At 28.5% G+C, this 17,010-nt stretch overlaps 1 pseudogene; it reads right to left on the bottom strand.

Moving 5' to 3' along the window:
- Nucleotides 1-2,443: 2,443 nt before the first annotated feature.
- Nucleotides 2,444-2,570, bottom strand: LOC145284168 (U2 spliceosomal RNA; annotated as a pseudogene).
- Nucleotides 2,571-17,010: the final 14,440 nt, after the last annotated feature.

Below are 17,010 nucleotides of genomic sequence, written 5' to 3'. Positions count from 1 at the left end.
AACCAAAATATAAAAAAAAAAAAAAAAAAAAAAGCAGAAACAAAACGAAGTTTTAATAACTGAATGAATAAGATTTGAAAATAAAAGTATTCATTCCATTTTCATTTACTATTTAAATTCTTTTTTTTTCATTTAGATTTGTATCACCCATCTGGCTACACTCATTTGTTCCAACAATCAATTTCATTCTAATTTATTAAATTATTAACTCAATCTATATCTCGTCTTTATTCTTCACGTTCCATTCAACCTTTTATATTTCTTTCAACTTTTCATTTTCATAGGCTTTCATTATTTGTATTCCCTTGTTCAATCCGTTTTTTCAAATATTTTCATAATAGCAGATTTTGTCTTAGTTTTGTATTAAAAAATCAAATTTAAAATTAAAACGATTCAATTTGATAATCTGATAATCAATTATTTTCATTTTCTCTTTCAAATGTTCAGATATTTAATTATTTAATTATTTAATTATTTAGACCATGTGTAAATTCCATGGCGCTTTTACATCAGTCTGTAATTTGTTGTTAATAATGATATTCATTTTGAAATAATACATAACTGTTAAGGTCAATACTATTAAGAAAAGTATTTCTTTCTTCTTCCTTAAAAATACTTCTCATTTCAGGTAAATATCTTTTAATTAAATGAAAAGAATATTTTTTTCCTTTTTATTGATTGAAAATTTTAGCAATTTAAATTTTTTCAAAATAGTAAATATTCTCTGTTTTCTTGCCATAAAAATTATTAGTTAAATATGAAGTCAATAAAACAAATGTTTAAATGTATTTATTTGAAACTGTACTGTTTTAGTTCACTGACAATTTGATTTTTAAACGATTCATTTAAAAATTGGAATAGTTTACCTTAGCGACATCAGATTAACTATCAAACATCATCTTTGTATTTTTGTGAAAAGGACATGAAAATTCTCATTCAACTTTCTTCAGTTATTTATTTGTTTATTAGCCCCCTTCTCTTCCACTATCTTTTTTTCTCTCTCTTTCTCTCTCTCCCCTTCTCTTTCTCTTTGTCCTTATTCGTCTTCTTATTTTGATTTTTTTATTGCAGAAAATAAAATGACTTATATAAAAAACAATTTACAAATAATTTCTTAACACTCTATAAACAATGATGATATCCAGGACATTAGAAACAATTTGGCAAAGTCCATTTCCTCAACTCATAACAGATGCCAAGATATATTGACTTACAGGGTACTAATAGCAAGCAATCAACTCTGACATTACCTGACAAACAAGTTCTCTTCCACTGTGAATCGTTCATAAAATGAAGACGATATAGATTTATGCTCCATACAAGAAACAAAATGAATGCAACAAATGCAACTGGAAGTGGAGTTGGCTAATTAGAAAAGCAACCTGCATTTTACACAAAGAATGCAATCCTTTAAATATGTATAAGACCATATAAAACCGACGAGCAACTGTTTAGTCGTTTTTGCAGTAACTTTTCATGTGTAATGAGTAGGGCTATGACAACAGCATATTTTTTTCATTGTTTTGACTCTCGAGTATATATATCTGACACAGACACAACCGAAAACGACATCACTCTATATAAAAGCATATAAGATATCCATGGATACACACTCGAGAGTCAAAACAATGAAAAGAAATATGCTATTGTCCTGTCCCTAGTAATGAGTACTGATGTCTCCTTATGAATAGAATGAAGTACACAGAAGAAGGATCGTTTGAGTTGGCCGTGTGTCCAGCGTACTTGAAATACATTTGACAACAACAAAAATATATTTCTACAGTTTATTTAACTGTTTATTTTTTTTAATTTCAAATCTTCTATTTTGATTCATTACATTCAAGAACAATTGTACAGTCAGAATAAAACTCAGGTTTGGTTTGATTTTGGGTCTGTTTGGATTTAGTTTTATTTGTCTGTTTAACAGCAAAGATCTAAACCTTTCTGAGTCATCCGATGCCGAGACACCATATTTATTATAAATGATTCTTATGAAGGGAAATTATGCGTTCATGACTTTCTTAGAAGAATAAATGCTGATAGTAAATTGATTGGATTCGAATTCTGGATGGCGGATTTCATAATCTGTGATCATATTAGATCAATCACACACGGGAAAATACAACGCAAAAAAGAGAGGAAAATTATCAGAAATTATAATAAACAAGGCCGATAGCCATTAGTTGCGTGCTCTCATGTAATGAATGCATGCGTGATGTAGGATTGACACGAAATTGTTTAAGATAAACTAAAATGACCGAAAAATGGGCTGAAATGACTTAAATAAAAAGCAAATGACTTAGAATGACTTTAATGAACTTAAGCATGAATTGAATGGTCTTAAGAATGACTTGAATGCTTTAAAAAATAACTGGAATCCTTCAAAAACAACTTGAATGATCTGAAGAATGACTTGAATGGCTTTGAGACTGACTGTTTGTAAAGTGGGTGATCATTTTACATTAAGTTAATACAGAAAAGTGATACCCCACTTTATATTACTATAAGTACAGACTGTAGTAAGAACAGATACTACACTTTGATCTTGGCCAAAAGGCCAAGAAAAGGGTATTTATTTGCTCCCCCACCGAGCAAATTAGGCACAAGGCCAATTTTTAATGTGAGGAGTGAAGGAGAAATGGGGATAAACTCCCCGGGGAGTAGGGGAGCTGGATAGTGACAATTGGTATTAAGGATTGCCCCTACATTGATCAAGGTCTTATATGTGGGGCTGCCCCCACATATGGTCTTTGCTTGCAGTATCTGTCGAAACAACTACTACACTTTGATCTTAGCCAAAAGGCCAAGAAAAGGGTATTTATTTGCTCTCCCACCGAGCAAATTAGACACAAGGCCGATTTTTAAAGTGAGGAGTGAAGGGAAAATGGGGACCAACTCCCCGGGGAGTAGGGGAGCTGGATAGTGACAATTGGTATGAAGGGTTGGTATTTATTTGCTTCCCCACTGAGCAAATTAGGCACAAGGCCATTTTTTAATGTGGAGAGAGAGGGAGGGGGAGGGAAAAGGGGACCAGCTCCCAATGGGTGGGAAATGGGAGCTGGATAGTGGCAATTGGTATGTAGGGTTGCCCCTACATTGACCAAGGTCTTATATGTGGGGCTGCCCCCACATATGGTCTTTGCTTGCAGTATCTGCCGGAACAGATACTACACTTTGATCTTTATATTTAATTTATTTCGTTTAAAGAAAAAATTACAATTAAAAAAATTCTAATATAAAATTAAAACATTTAAAAAAGTAAAATCTCCAAAAGATAAAACAAATTTAGGCACAAGGCCCTATAAGATCTGGGGAGGGGAGTGTTGCAGGGTCTTTGTAACTAAAGTAAAAATGGCGTCTGTGGCGACTTTACTCTTGACTGGCAATATTTACCACAATACCTCATTCACTCTGTGGAATCTATAGCTAACTAATGAAAACCCCAGCGTTTTTACAAAAAGGATATATATATATGCAATTTCTGTATGTGAGTGTGTGTGTGCGCATTTCTTATTTAAAAATTTTTTTTTTTTATATATATATTAAAATGTGTGTGTGTGTGTGTGTGAAAAAAGTTCAATTCATTAGAAAAAATAAAAAGTTCTTGAATTTGGAAGAAAAATAGTTCGTGTTGGGGAGTGGGAAATATAGAAAAAATATACAAAAAATAAAATTAGTGCATTGTTAGTAAGGTCCTTCCCTAAGCTAATCTAAGTAGTTAGATCGCCTACTGTTTTCCGGGGCACCGAAAACAAGCGAGGAGATCCCTAATGGGGATTGGGAAGACTTCATATCGGGTGTTGGGAGTAAAATAAATAGATTGTTAAAAACAAAAGGGGGGAATAAGAAAAGCTTTAAAAGCTAAGAACAGCATCTATTAACAACAGACCTTTGATCTTAACCAAAAAGGCCAAGCACAAAAGTGTTACAGACAGACCGACCGACAGACCGATCGAAGGAGTGACTTATAGAGTCGCTTGTACGCGACTAAAAAAGCTTAATTAAATGAGGAAAGAAGAAAAGAAAGAGAAAGTTTAAAGATAGAAAGGGGTACGAGTGAATGGGAATGACTGTGAAAAGATTAGCGAATGAGGGGTGGGGTAGGACAAAAAGGAGGAGAAGGAATAGTAGGAAGTGAGAGGAGATAGGAAAAGGTCACTATGGTCTTTTGTTAATTTTCATTTTGAGACACTATCGATACCCTTTCAAAGGTGACCGATGTAATGACTGTATAGTGAAAAATAGGTGTCACAATCCTTAAGTGTACGATAAACTATAAAGAAAATATCACTATAGATGGAAAGGATGCAATTCGCTATCTTCTTGAGGAAAAAATTGAAGGAGAAATTAAAGCAAAGGATATTTAGTTTCACTCTTAATATGTAAAACTATGAAAAAACTTGCATGAGATGAAGTCAATGAGGGAGGCTGGCATATGTTTATGCTAGATTTGAAATGAGATGAAAACGTTTAATAATAGACAAACAGAGACCAAACAACAGCTTTTTAAAAATAAAAACACAAAACAATAGATTTCCGAAACATAAAAGGAGAGGGGGAGAAAGGGGGTTAGAGCATAAAAAATAGACTCTTCTAAAATATTAAGAAAAAAAAATAGATATATGAACTAAGAAGATGAGTTAGAAAAAAGTGAGAAAAAATAGTAAAACGTAATCTTGAAATAATAATAAAAATACATTTCAGAGAGAAAAATCTGTCTGGATAGATATTTCGGGGGGGGGGGAAGAAAGAAAAAAGAAGTTTAATATATAAAATCATTTAAAAATAAATTAAAAATGTTGAAAGTGCAAGAGACAAAAAATAAATTAAATACAAATACAAAATGGAGGACAAAAATGTGAACAAGAGAAAAATCATTTTTTTAAAACAAATTACAATGCTTATAAAAAGAAGGCGAAAAACGTAACGAAGGAAAAGTGTCAACGAAAAAATAGAGGGAAAAATAAAGCCCTGAAAAGCAATAAATAAGTAAAAAAAAAACAACAAAAAACACCAGAAGGGATAGAAGGGGCGGGATAAAGGCAGGAAACAAAGTAGACTTTTCAATTCATAATAGAATATGAGACGCTAGAGTAACGACAAGAAAGGAACATGTTGGGCGAATCAAAAAAGGAAAGTTGTTTTTAGAACAACGAAATAAAACAACAAATCAGACGAAGGAAGGGTAAAAGGTAGAAATTTGTCAGGTCGATTCACAGACGAGGAAACGAATAATGTGTCTATGACATGTAACCAATTGACACAAAAGTGTGTTGCATGAGTTGAGTGTATATATTTTGTTTGGTAAAAGTGCAGACACCATTAATCTTAATGTTTCCAAGAGATCTTATTATACTGACCATTTGGCCGCGTTATTTACTTTTCCATGTGCTAGAGACTGGAATTCATTGGCCTTTGGACTAAAAGAATAGGCTGTTTAATCATTTCCTTCAGTGAAGGATAAATCCTTATAGACTGGAGCAATTTAAACTTTTATTCCAATTCAGAATGCCTCTTTTTAGGGAGAGGACTTTTTTTAACATTGAAAAATGCCCGTGCTCTCACGGGGAGGAAAGTAAATACGGGTCTTGGAAGAAGGAGTTGACAACTAGAATATCTGACATTTTATAAGTTATCTCATTTTGTTAAATAATTATATGAATAAAATAGAAGAATTCCAGAACGAGTAAAATTAATTCCCTGGACTGAACAATTTGCACTAAATTAAAATAAAGATACGATGCTACTGAAACTTATGTTTAGAATCCTTATTCCAATTTTGATGAAAATCAGTTACATGATTTTGAGTTTAGAAAAAGTCTAAAAAGGTTGAAGGAATTTGCAGAAGAAATTGAAATTCAGATAATTTAATTCTTGTCAAATTCAATTCTAATCTGAACATTAGGACGTTGTTTCCATATTACCCGACGGTACAGAACCTTTTAAAATGTGAGGACTAATTGTTATTGCTAAAATATTCACAAAATCAGAGATATACGAATTTTCACAAAGAGGTTCTACCCACTTTGCCCCGTTAAACTAAATTGAACTACATATATCCCACATTACTTAATAATAATCTAGATCATTTCAGTCATAATCGCTTTATGCATTATATTAGGTTGAGAAGAAAGTCCTTGCGGAATTTTTAAGATTGATTTCAAATGATGCATTTTCAAGTAAGTTTTCTTACTTTACTTTATATATCATTTTAAAGAGTGTTTTTCGCTCAATGTAATTGTTTAAATTTTAATCGTTTTAAAACAATTATTTCTTTTTTCAGAATGTTGAATTCAAGATGGAAAAAAGCAAATTCACACAATTTTCTTATTTCAATTCAAGCTGCTGAAACAGCTCGTGATATCAACGAACCATTTGGCACATGAATCGCTACTGAACGCAGAGCAGCACAATGGTAGTTAAAGAAATGTTGTAGGCGACGACGGTCAGTCGGTCATCGGATGTTGAAAACTTAGTCGAAGCCAATCCACACACAACTATTCGAGAACTTGCTTCTGAATTAGACATAACGTATACAATGATTTTCAACCAATTGAGAGAGATTGGAAAGACAAAAGAACTTGATAAATGTAAAAGCTACAAATTGATGCGATTGCGGATCAAAAGAAACGCCATTATGAAGTGTTATCTTCCCTTCTTTTACGCAACCAGAATGACCAGTTTCTCGACTGGGTTGTGACTTGCGATGAAAAGTGTTTTTTTTATGACAACTGGCAATGCTCAGCTAAAGGGTTAGACGCCGACAAAGCTCGACAACACTTCCCAAAGTCAAAATTGCACCAAAAGGTCATGTTTTTTGATGGTTTGCAACCAGTCTCATCCATTACAGTTTTTTGAATGCAGGCAGAGAAGTTCTGTCAACAAATGGATGAAATACAGTGGAAACTTCGATAACAACACCCAGCATTAATCAACAGAAAAGGCGCAATTCTCCTTCACGACAATGCCCGACCGCATATTGCTTAACCGACCCTGCAGAAGTTGAATGAATTGGGATACGGAACTCTGCCTCATCCACCATACTCCAGATCTCTCACCTACAACTGCCACTTTTTCAAGCCTCGACAACTTTCTGCATGAGAAATATTTCAAAAACCCAAGCGATATCAAAAAACGCCTTCAGGTACTTCATTACCACAAGAATGCAAGCTATTTACGTTATTCACATAAATTCACTTGTTTTGCATTAGCAAAAGTTTGTTGATTCTGATGGTACTTGTTTCGATCAATAAATTTCTGTTTAAGCTGAGATATATTTATCTGAATTTAAAAGTTAAAAACCGCAAGAATTTCCTTGTCAACCTGATAATAATTTTAATATTAGAATTGTTACTCATCCAATACTCCGGTGTGATTTAAAAGCGACAAATTGATGCAGTTGCGGATCAAAAGTAACGCCGTTATGAAAATCATACAGGTTAACTGACATGCATGTCCAGCAGATGCATCTCAGTAGACAGCATTTTGTGATTGTTCCAATAACGCACGTATAAAATTAAAAATGACAGAAAATAAATTAGAGTTCACTCGTGTTCACAAATAGTCAAAAAAGGAAAAAATATGAAAAAGTTTCAGACTAAAAAAACAAAAAAAAGTATCATTTAGTATAGAGAGAAAAAAGAGAAAATGTTGCATTATGGAAATAGTGTGAATAATTTTTTTCTGTGGAGAAGGTAATGAAAGCCATGACTTTTTTTTTTTACATAGGCATCACCACTTATCAAGGCCGATAGGCCACTCAAGGATAAGGATTAAAGAGTGTAGAGTAGTCAAAAGGACAATATAGTAATCGATAGTAATGGAAGTTCGGTAAATTTGTTAACTTAAGTGGAACGGCTCATCAGAAACTTGTTCACGTTGGACTTGAAGACAACCATATTATGGACAGCTGGAAAGCAGGAAAACGGAAGACAATTCCACAGGTGTGCAGTTCTAAGAAAGAAGCTTTGATCATGGAATCTATGTTTAGGTTTAGGTACAGATAAAGAGTGGGGAAAATTATTGATAATGTTTTCAGCTAATCTAGTGTTTCATGTGAAAGTTTGGCGAGGGGGGACCATAGATTGAAGCTCAGTCAAACACTTTCCATGAAAATAACGATAAAGCAGAGACAAACTCGCATCATCTCTTCTGTGAGATAGAGGTTGCAGCGAAGAGAAAAGGACATCTCCCACCAGGCCACGAAGTCTATTTTGAACCCTATCAAGACAGAACAAGTCTTTTCTAGCAGCTCCTGCCCATATGTGGCAACAGTATTCCATCCTTGGACGTATCTGGGTCTTATATAGATAGAGAATTGCATCAGCAGTGAGATATCTACTGGATCCGACCATTTTTCCAGCGGCCTTGGCAACAGATTTGATGTACGTATTCCATTTAAGATCAGGAGTAAAGGTCAAGCCCAGAAGCCTGTCAAAACTTGAGGCCTCCCCAAGACGAGAGCCATTCATTTTAATTGATGCCAGATGGGGATCAGAACGTTGATGATGTAAAGATAGAAGCTTGGTTTTGGATGCATTAAAAGTAACCAGCCACTCCTTTCCCCATTGTACAACGTGCTCAAGATCAGAGGAGAGAGAATCGGAGAGAACTTGGTCGTTTACTGTCTTAGATGTGCTACCATAGATGGTAGTGTCGTCAGCAAAAATGTCTACGAATGATGTAAGGATGTGATTTGGAAGATCATTAATGTAGATCAGGAAAAGAGTTGGGCCCAGGATGGACCCCTGAGGGACTCCAGCATTTATACTGTGAGCTTCTGATTTTTGTTACACAAGCGACAGCGCCTCTGTCTATTCTGTCAGGTGATGGGATCAGGGAAGGAAAAAAGAAAAGAAACGCTTTCGTTTGTAGACGGTTCATTTATATGTAATATGGCATTAATTTGTATATGAGGGAAGTGACAGCTATAAGGAAAACGAATTGAAGAGAACGGCAATTTAGGAGAGAGAGAGAGAGAGAGAGAGAGAGAGCCGACGTTGAGAATTACAGTTTAAGTCAATAGGAGTTGGTACGAATTGCGGCGTTGGTGAAGGGGAGTTTTTTTGTTTTTATATATTTTCAAATTCATTTAAAATTGTATTGTCGAACTTCTTATTTGCTTTCTTCCCAAAACACTTGAAATCGTTTTGTCCGACCGTTGTTTTATTCATTAAATTTTGTACGATGGGACGGGTATATATTTAAAAAAATAAAAATTGGCTTTTATATATTAGATGACGGATTGTTTGGGGCCAAAAGCTCACTAGTAGCATCTTTAAAGAGGATCTGCATGCACATATGTTCATCAAGAACGGAAAGACTTAGTAAAAAAAAGGTAACCTTTCAGATGCAAGTGTTTTACTATTTAGTAATATCCGGAGTTTTCGTGCCAGTAGCAGAAATCTGTGACAACACATTTTTTCTAAAAGTTGTAGAAAACCATGAACTTTAAAAAACTTTTCACATATGTATTCATTGGGAAGTTTGCCTTTCAGCATTTTTAGCCTATAAAAGTGACAATTTGATCAGCAGTCTGGGTGTCTGTTTTGCTAAACTTGCTTGAATTTGTTAGAATTTGTGCGCCAGTGTTGAACGCGACTCTATCAAAGATTAACTTTAAAATCGTTCAGTGAATTATTTTTTCTTTTTCTTTCACCAGTTTTTTTTTTTCAAAAATTTCGGTGTTTCTCAACATTTGTGATTTCTTTCAAAGTTTTTACGTTAAATAATTATATAAATTATTACGTTAAATTATTATATAAATAATTATGTTAAATTATTATATAAATTATTACATTAAATTATTATGTTAAATTATTATATAAATTATTACGTTAGATTATTATATAAAATATTACGTTAAAGTATTATAAAAATTATTATATTAAATTATTATGTTAAATTATTATATAAATTATTACGTTAGATTATTATATAAATTATTACATTAAATTATTATATAAATTATTATGTTAAATTATTATATAAATTATTATGTTAAATTATTATATAAATTATTACATTAAATTATTATATGAATTATTACATTAAATTATTACATGAATCATTACATTAAATTATTATATAAATTATTATATTAAATTATTATATAAATTATTACGTTAAATTATTATATAAATTATTACGTTAAATTATTATATAAATTATTACATTAAATTATTATATAAATTATTACATTAAATTATTATATAAATTATTACGTAAAATTATTATATAAATTATTATATTAAATTATTATATAAATTACGTTAAATTATTATATAAATTATTACGTTAAATTATTATATAAATTATTACGTTAAATTATTATATAAATTATTACGTTAAATTATTTATAAATTATTACGTTAAATTATTATATAAATTATTACATTAAATTATTATATAAATTATTACGTTAAATTATTATATAAATTATTACGTTAAATTATTATATAAATTATTACGTTAAATTAATATATAAATTATTACGTTAAATTATTATATAAATTATTACGTTAAATTATTATATAAATTATTTCGTTAAATTATTATATAAATTATTACGTTAAATTATTATATAAATTAATCTATTAAAGTATTATATAAATTATTACGTTAAATTATTATATAAATTATTACATTAAATTATTATATAAATTATTATGTTAAATTATTATATAAATTATTATGTTAAATTATTATATAAATTATTACGTTAAATTATTATATAAATTATTACGTTAAATTATTATATATATTATTATATTAAATTATTATATAAATTATTACGTTAAATTATTATATAAATTATTACGTTAAATTATTATATAAATTATTATATTAAATTATTATATAAATTATTTCGTTAAATTATTATATAAATTATTACATTAAATTATTATATAAATTATTACATTAAATTATTATATAAATTATTATATTAAATTATTATATAAAGTTCTGGAGTAGTATCTTGTAACTGTTCAGTTATTTTTCAGTGGCTAAAAATTAAAGCCTGTATGAAATTGTATTTAAAATGACGTTTTGTCTGGCTTATGCGTTTACTGAGGCCAGAAGGTCACTCAAAAATAAGGATTAAAAGGGTTACTAGTTTAACATAGGTCACCATTATGATGAAGTTATAAACAATAAGTAGAATGGGCAGAGAATTTCTTAAGAGGACTTGATTATGCAAGAGGACGACTAAACTACTATTTCAAGGAGAATAGAAAATTTGACATTGAGTTCATTTTCACCAACCTCATATCTGCGTTTCCTTTAGTTTGTACTTTAGTCCTCATATTTCATGAGCGATGTTTCTGACAAAGGGGAAGAATTGCTGTTTTCTGGGTTGGAATCTATCCATTCAACACTTAATATTGTCAAAAAGTTTTTTTTACCTTTAAATGATATTTTTTTAAAACTCCTTAAATCATTTGGTTCCATTTCTTATTTAGAGCGATTTCCACAAAAATATTTATTTATTTGACTTGAAAATAAATCTGTCGCAGTTGACTTGGAAGCAGATTCATTGTATTTTGTTCTACAAATGTAATGTATTGGAAAAGAAACTCTGTTCATGGAAGCTGTTTGGTGCTTGATAGAAAGAGAGAGAGAGAGAGAGAGAGAGAGAGAGAGAGAGAGAGGCATAAAGAGAGAAAGAAAAGAATTAGCTAGACGAGTTCTTACTGTGAATGTTTCCAGGGGTGGGGCAGGGATTGGAACTAAGTACCCACCATGAACATACTGATACAATAGAGAGAGACTAGAAACATCTTTTCGGTATGAAAGAAACTGCAAGGACAAGGAGTGTTCATCCCCCACCAGATTGAAAAATTGATTCTTTACTATGTAAAGACAAGAAAGTGTACTCCGAGTGGCACTTCTCCATATATGACAGCAGTACTCCATCTTAGGACGAATCTGGATTATATAGATAATGGATTGGTTCAGAAATTATTTACTTTCTGGGGCAGTAGAATGATGAAACCATTTTTCCAGCAATCTTAGAAACAAATTTGATGTAAATCTTACATTTCAGGTCTGACTTGTTTAGCTTATATTTCAGTCGCAAGGGGGGGGGCATTGTGGTGTTAGCTTGCCATTATCACAAAGGGTGGAACATGCTTCAAAATTCTTTGTGAAAAAATTGACTTTATCATATGTTGGGGAGATTAACTTCAGAAATGATGGTTAGGATAACGGTTTTGATTATGCATAGGACTTTCCAGCATTTTCAATAATTCTTTTGCTGTGATTTTGGGCAGTTTTAAAGGAAACTTTGAGTTCAGAATATCTGCTTCATTGAACGCAATTGAAATAATGTTTTCTGTGGGCAATAGCGGCAATAGGTTTGGTCTCCTGCAAATAAATTTCAATCTCTGGAAGGTGGAAACATGTACCCTTAAAGTTGGAAAAAGAGATCTATGTTTACACTTATATGTTGTTTGAAATGAACCTAATTATTTAATGAGAAAATTTTAAATGTTGATCCAAGATCATTGATAATTAACTACTACTCTCCAATAAAAATTCAATAAAAATAGAAAAAGTTGGTATACTCAAAAATGATAGAGTGCCAAATTATCAGCTTCATGACATGAATGATAGAACTTTGAAGAGCATTACTGATCAAGATCTCATTGATCCAGTCTCTTTTAATTTGGAACATGTGAAGTCAAGGAAAATTGGTTTGTTACTTTTAACACCTTTAAAATAAAGCTTTTAGTTCAGTCGAAATGATTGGCCCCCAACTTGAAGAATTTGTATAAGCTCCTAGGACTGAATTTACTCGAGATCTAAATGGAAGTTCACTTGAAAAATCCTCCTAGGACTGAATTTACTCGAGATCTAAATGGAAGTTCACTTGAAAAATGGATGCACAGAAGTTATCGGGCTGAATCATAGGCGTTTTCCAGCAGATAATGTAGACCACTGGGATATGTTGAAACGCTTAGCCAATGAAATTCTAGTATACAAACAAGACAAGAAAATTCAATCAATTTGTTGACAACTTTGTGAAAACTAACATGAATTTATCGCAACTAGGTGGAAGACTATAATCGTTTGAATAGGTAATAGAATTTTGCCAGGAAGAAAAACTAATTGGCAAAAGTTAAAGTTGCCAAACATACGAGTATCATTGCACTTTGAAAAAAAGGAGAAAACCCCCCCCCAAAAAAAACTATGCATGGAAGTGTCAAAATTCCAAATGCAGGACATGGACTGTATTGCACAAAGGGACGTTTTTCTCCCGGTCTGGAATCAGTCACAGATAATAAAGTTCATAAATCTGTGGTCGCACAAGATATTCTCTGCTACTCCCTTCAACATCAAAGAAATTCAAGAAACAGAATCTTAAGACAAATTTTGTTTATAAAACTGTAAAATGAAAGCACTCTAATTGTAATCCTCTTCATGTTGAGAATGGATTTCGAAATAATAATGCTATTTTTTCAGTACGGTATCTTCTCTGCAGAAGTAAAGGAGAAAAATTTCCTTAAAATTTTTTTTTATCTCCCAAACAATTTCTGATCATTTTCTTGCCTCATTTTGCAGTACTTTTACTAATATTAGAAGAAAAAAATATTTTTGCAATACTAATATTAGAAGAAAAAAATATTTTTGCAATACTAATATTAGAAGAAAAAAATATTTTTACAATACTAATATTAGAAGAAAAAAATATTTTTACAATACTAATATTAGAAGAAAAAAATATTTTTACAATACTAATATTAGAAGAAAAAAATTATTTTTGCAATACTAATATTAGAAGAAAAAAATTATTTTTGCAATACTAATATTAGAAGAAAAAAATATTTTTACAATACTAATATTAGAAGAAAAAAATTATTTTTGCAATACTAATATTAGAAGAAAAAAATTATTTTTGCAATACTAATATTAGGAGAAAAAAATTATTTTTGCAATACTAATATTAGGAGAAAAAAATATTTTTACAATACTAATATTAGAAGAAAAAAATATTTTTACAATACTAATATTAGAAGAAAAAAATTATTTTTGCAATACTAATATTAGAAGAAAAAAATTATTTTTGCAATGCTAATATTAGAAGAAAAAAATATTTTTACAATACTAATATTAGGAGAAAAAATATTTTTGCAATACTAATATTAGAAGAAAAAAATATTTTTGCAATACTAATATTAGGAGAAAAAAATTATTTTTACAATACTAATATTAGAAGAAAAAATTATTTTTGCAATACTAATATTAGAAGAAAAAAATTATTTTTGCAATACTAATATTAGGAGAAAAAAATATTTTTACAATACTAATATTAGAAGAAAAAAATATTTTTAGAATACTAATATTAGAAGAAAAAAATATTTTTGCAATACTAATATTAGAAGAAAAAAATTATTTTTGCAATGCTAATATTAGAAGAAAAAAATATTTTTACAATACTAATATTAGGAGAAAAAAATATTTTTGCAATACTAATATTAGAAGAAAAAAATATTTTTGCAATACTAATATTAGGAGAAAAAAATTATTTTTACAATACTAATATTAGAAGAAAAAATTATTTTTGCAATACTAATATTAGAAGAAAAAAATTATTTTTGCAATACTAATATTAGGAGAAAAAATATTTTTACAATACTAATATTAGAAGAAGAAAATATTTTTACAATACTAATATTAGAAGAAAAAAATTATTTTTGCAATACTAATATTAGAAGAAAAAAAATATTTTTGCAATGCTAATATTAGAAGAAAAAAATATTTTTACAATACTAATATTAGGAGAAAAAAATATTTTTGCAATACTAATATTAGAAGAAAAAAATATTTTTGCAATACTAATATTAGGAGAAAAAAATATTTTTACAATACTAATATTAGAAGAAAAAAATATTTTTGCAATACTAATATTAGAAGAAAAAAATATTTTTGCAATACTAATATTAGAAGAAAAAAATATTTTTGCAATACTAATATTAGAAGAAAAAAAATATTTTTACAATACTAATATTAGGAGAAAAAAATATTTTTGCAATACTAATATTAGAAGAAAAAAATTATTTTTGCAATACTAATATTAGAAGAAAAAAATTATTTTTGCAATACTAATATTAGAAGAAAAAAATTATTTTTGCAATACTAATATTAGAAGAAAAAAATATTTTTGCAATACTAATATTAGAAGAAAAAATATTTTTGCAATACTAATATTAGAAGAAAAAAATATTTTTGCAATACTAATATTAGGAGAAAAAAATATTTTTACAATACTAATATTAGGAAAAAAAAAATTATTTTTACAATACTAATATTAGAAGAAAAAAATTATTTTTGCAATACTAATATTAGAAGAAAAAAATTATTTTTGCAATACTAATATTAGAAGAAAAAAATATTTTTGCAATACTAATATTAGAAGAAAAAAAATATTTTTGCAATACTAATATTAGAAGACAAAAATTATTTTTGCAATACTAATATTAGAAGAAAAAAATATTTTTGCAATACTAATATTAGGAGAAAAAAATATTTTTGCAATACTAATATTAGAAGAAAAAAATTATTTTTGCAATACTAATATTAGAAGAAAAAAATATTTATACAATACTAATATTAGGAGAAAAAAATATTTTTGCAATACTAATATTAGGAGAAAAAATTATTTTTGCAATACTAATATTAGAAGAAAAAAATATTTTTACAATACTAATATTAGGAGAAAAAAATATTTTTGCAATACTAATATTAGGAGAAAAAAATATTTTTACAATACTAATATTAGGAGAAAAAAATATTTTTGCAATACTAATATTAGGAGAAAAAAATTATTTTTGCAATACTAATATTAGAAGAAAAAAATATTTTTACAATACTAATATTAGGAGAAAAAAATATTTTTGCAATACTAATATTAGGAGAAAAAAATATTTTTACAATACTAATATTAGGAGAAAAAAATATTTTTGCAATACTAATATTAGGAGAGAAAAATTATTTTTGCAATACTAATATTAGAAGAAAAAAATATTTTTACAATACTAATATTAGAAGAAAAAATTATTTTTGCAATACTAATATTAGAAGAAAAAAATTATTTTTGCAATACTAATATTAGAAGAAAACAATATTTTTACAATACTAATATTAGGAGAAAAAAATATTTTTGCAATACTAATATTAGGAGAAAAAAATTATTTTTGCAATACTAATATTAGGAGAAAAAAATATTTTTGCAATACTAATATTAGAAGAAAAAAATATTTTTACAATATTAATATTAGAAGAAAAAAATATTTTTGCAATACTAATATTAGAAGAAAAAAATTATTTTTGCAATACTAATATTAGAAGAAAAAAATATTTTTACAATACTAATATTAGGAGAAAAAAATATTTTTACAATACTAATATTAGGAGAAAAAAATTATTTTTGCAATACTAATATTAGAAGAAAAAAATATTTTTACAATACTAATATTAGGAGAAAAAAATATTTTTGCAATACTAATATTAGAAGAAAAAAATTATTTTTGCAATACTAATATTAGAAGAAAAAAAATTATTTTTGCAATACTAATATTAGAAGAAAAAAATTATTTTTGCAATACTAATATTAGGAGAAAAAAAATCACGAAGATACCAAAAAAAAAAAGCCTCCAAAACCTTTGACATTTGTTGTTATATTTTTTTTTGTTTTTGTTTGTGTATTATCGTTAAAGTACATTTAAATAAATATTCATTCTAGAAAATTACCATAGGTTGTTTGTTTTTTTTCTATTCATTTTCTTCTTAGGAGGTTAGTAACATTATCTCTAAAGAACTGCATTTTTCTCTTTTTTTTTTGTCTTCATTAAAACATTATCTTTCGCTTTTTTTCTCTTCTCGTCTACTTACTAGAATTTCATTGACTAAGTGTTTCAGCATACTCCACGGTTTACATTATATACCGGAAAATACCTTTGAAACTTTGGCTTCAGCCCGGTAACTTCTCTGCACAAGTACCGAAAAATG

This window comes from Euprymna scolopes, chromosome 8 (genome assembly GCF_053919585.1).
Source record: "Euprymna scolopes isolate OS-2025 chromosome 8, ASM5391958v1, whole genome shotgun sequence".
Lineage (NCBI taxonomy): Eukaryota > Metazoa > Mollusca > Cephalopoda > Sepiida > Sepiolidae > Euprymna > Euprymna scolopes.
Note: the sequence above shows the minus strand (reverse complement) of the source record. Positions and strands in the feature narration are given on the sequence as shown.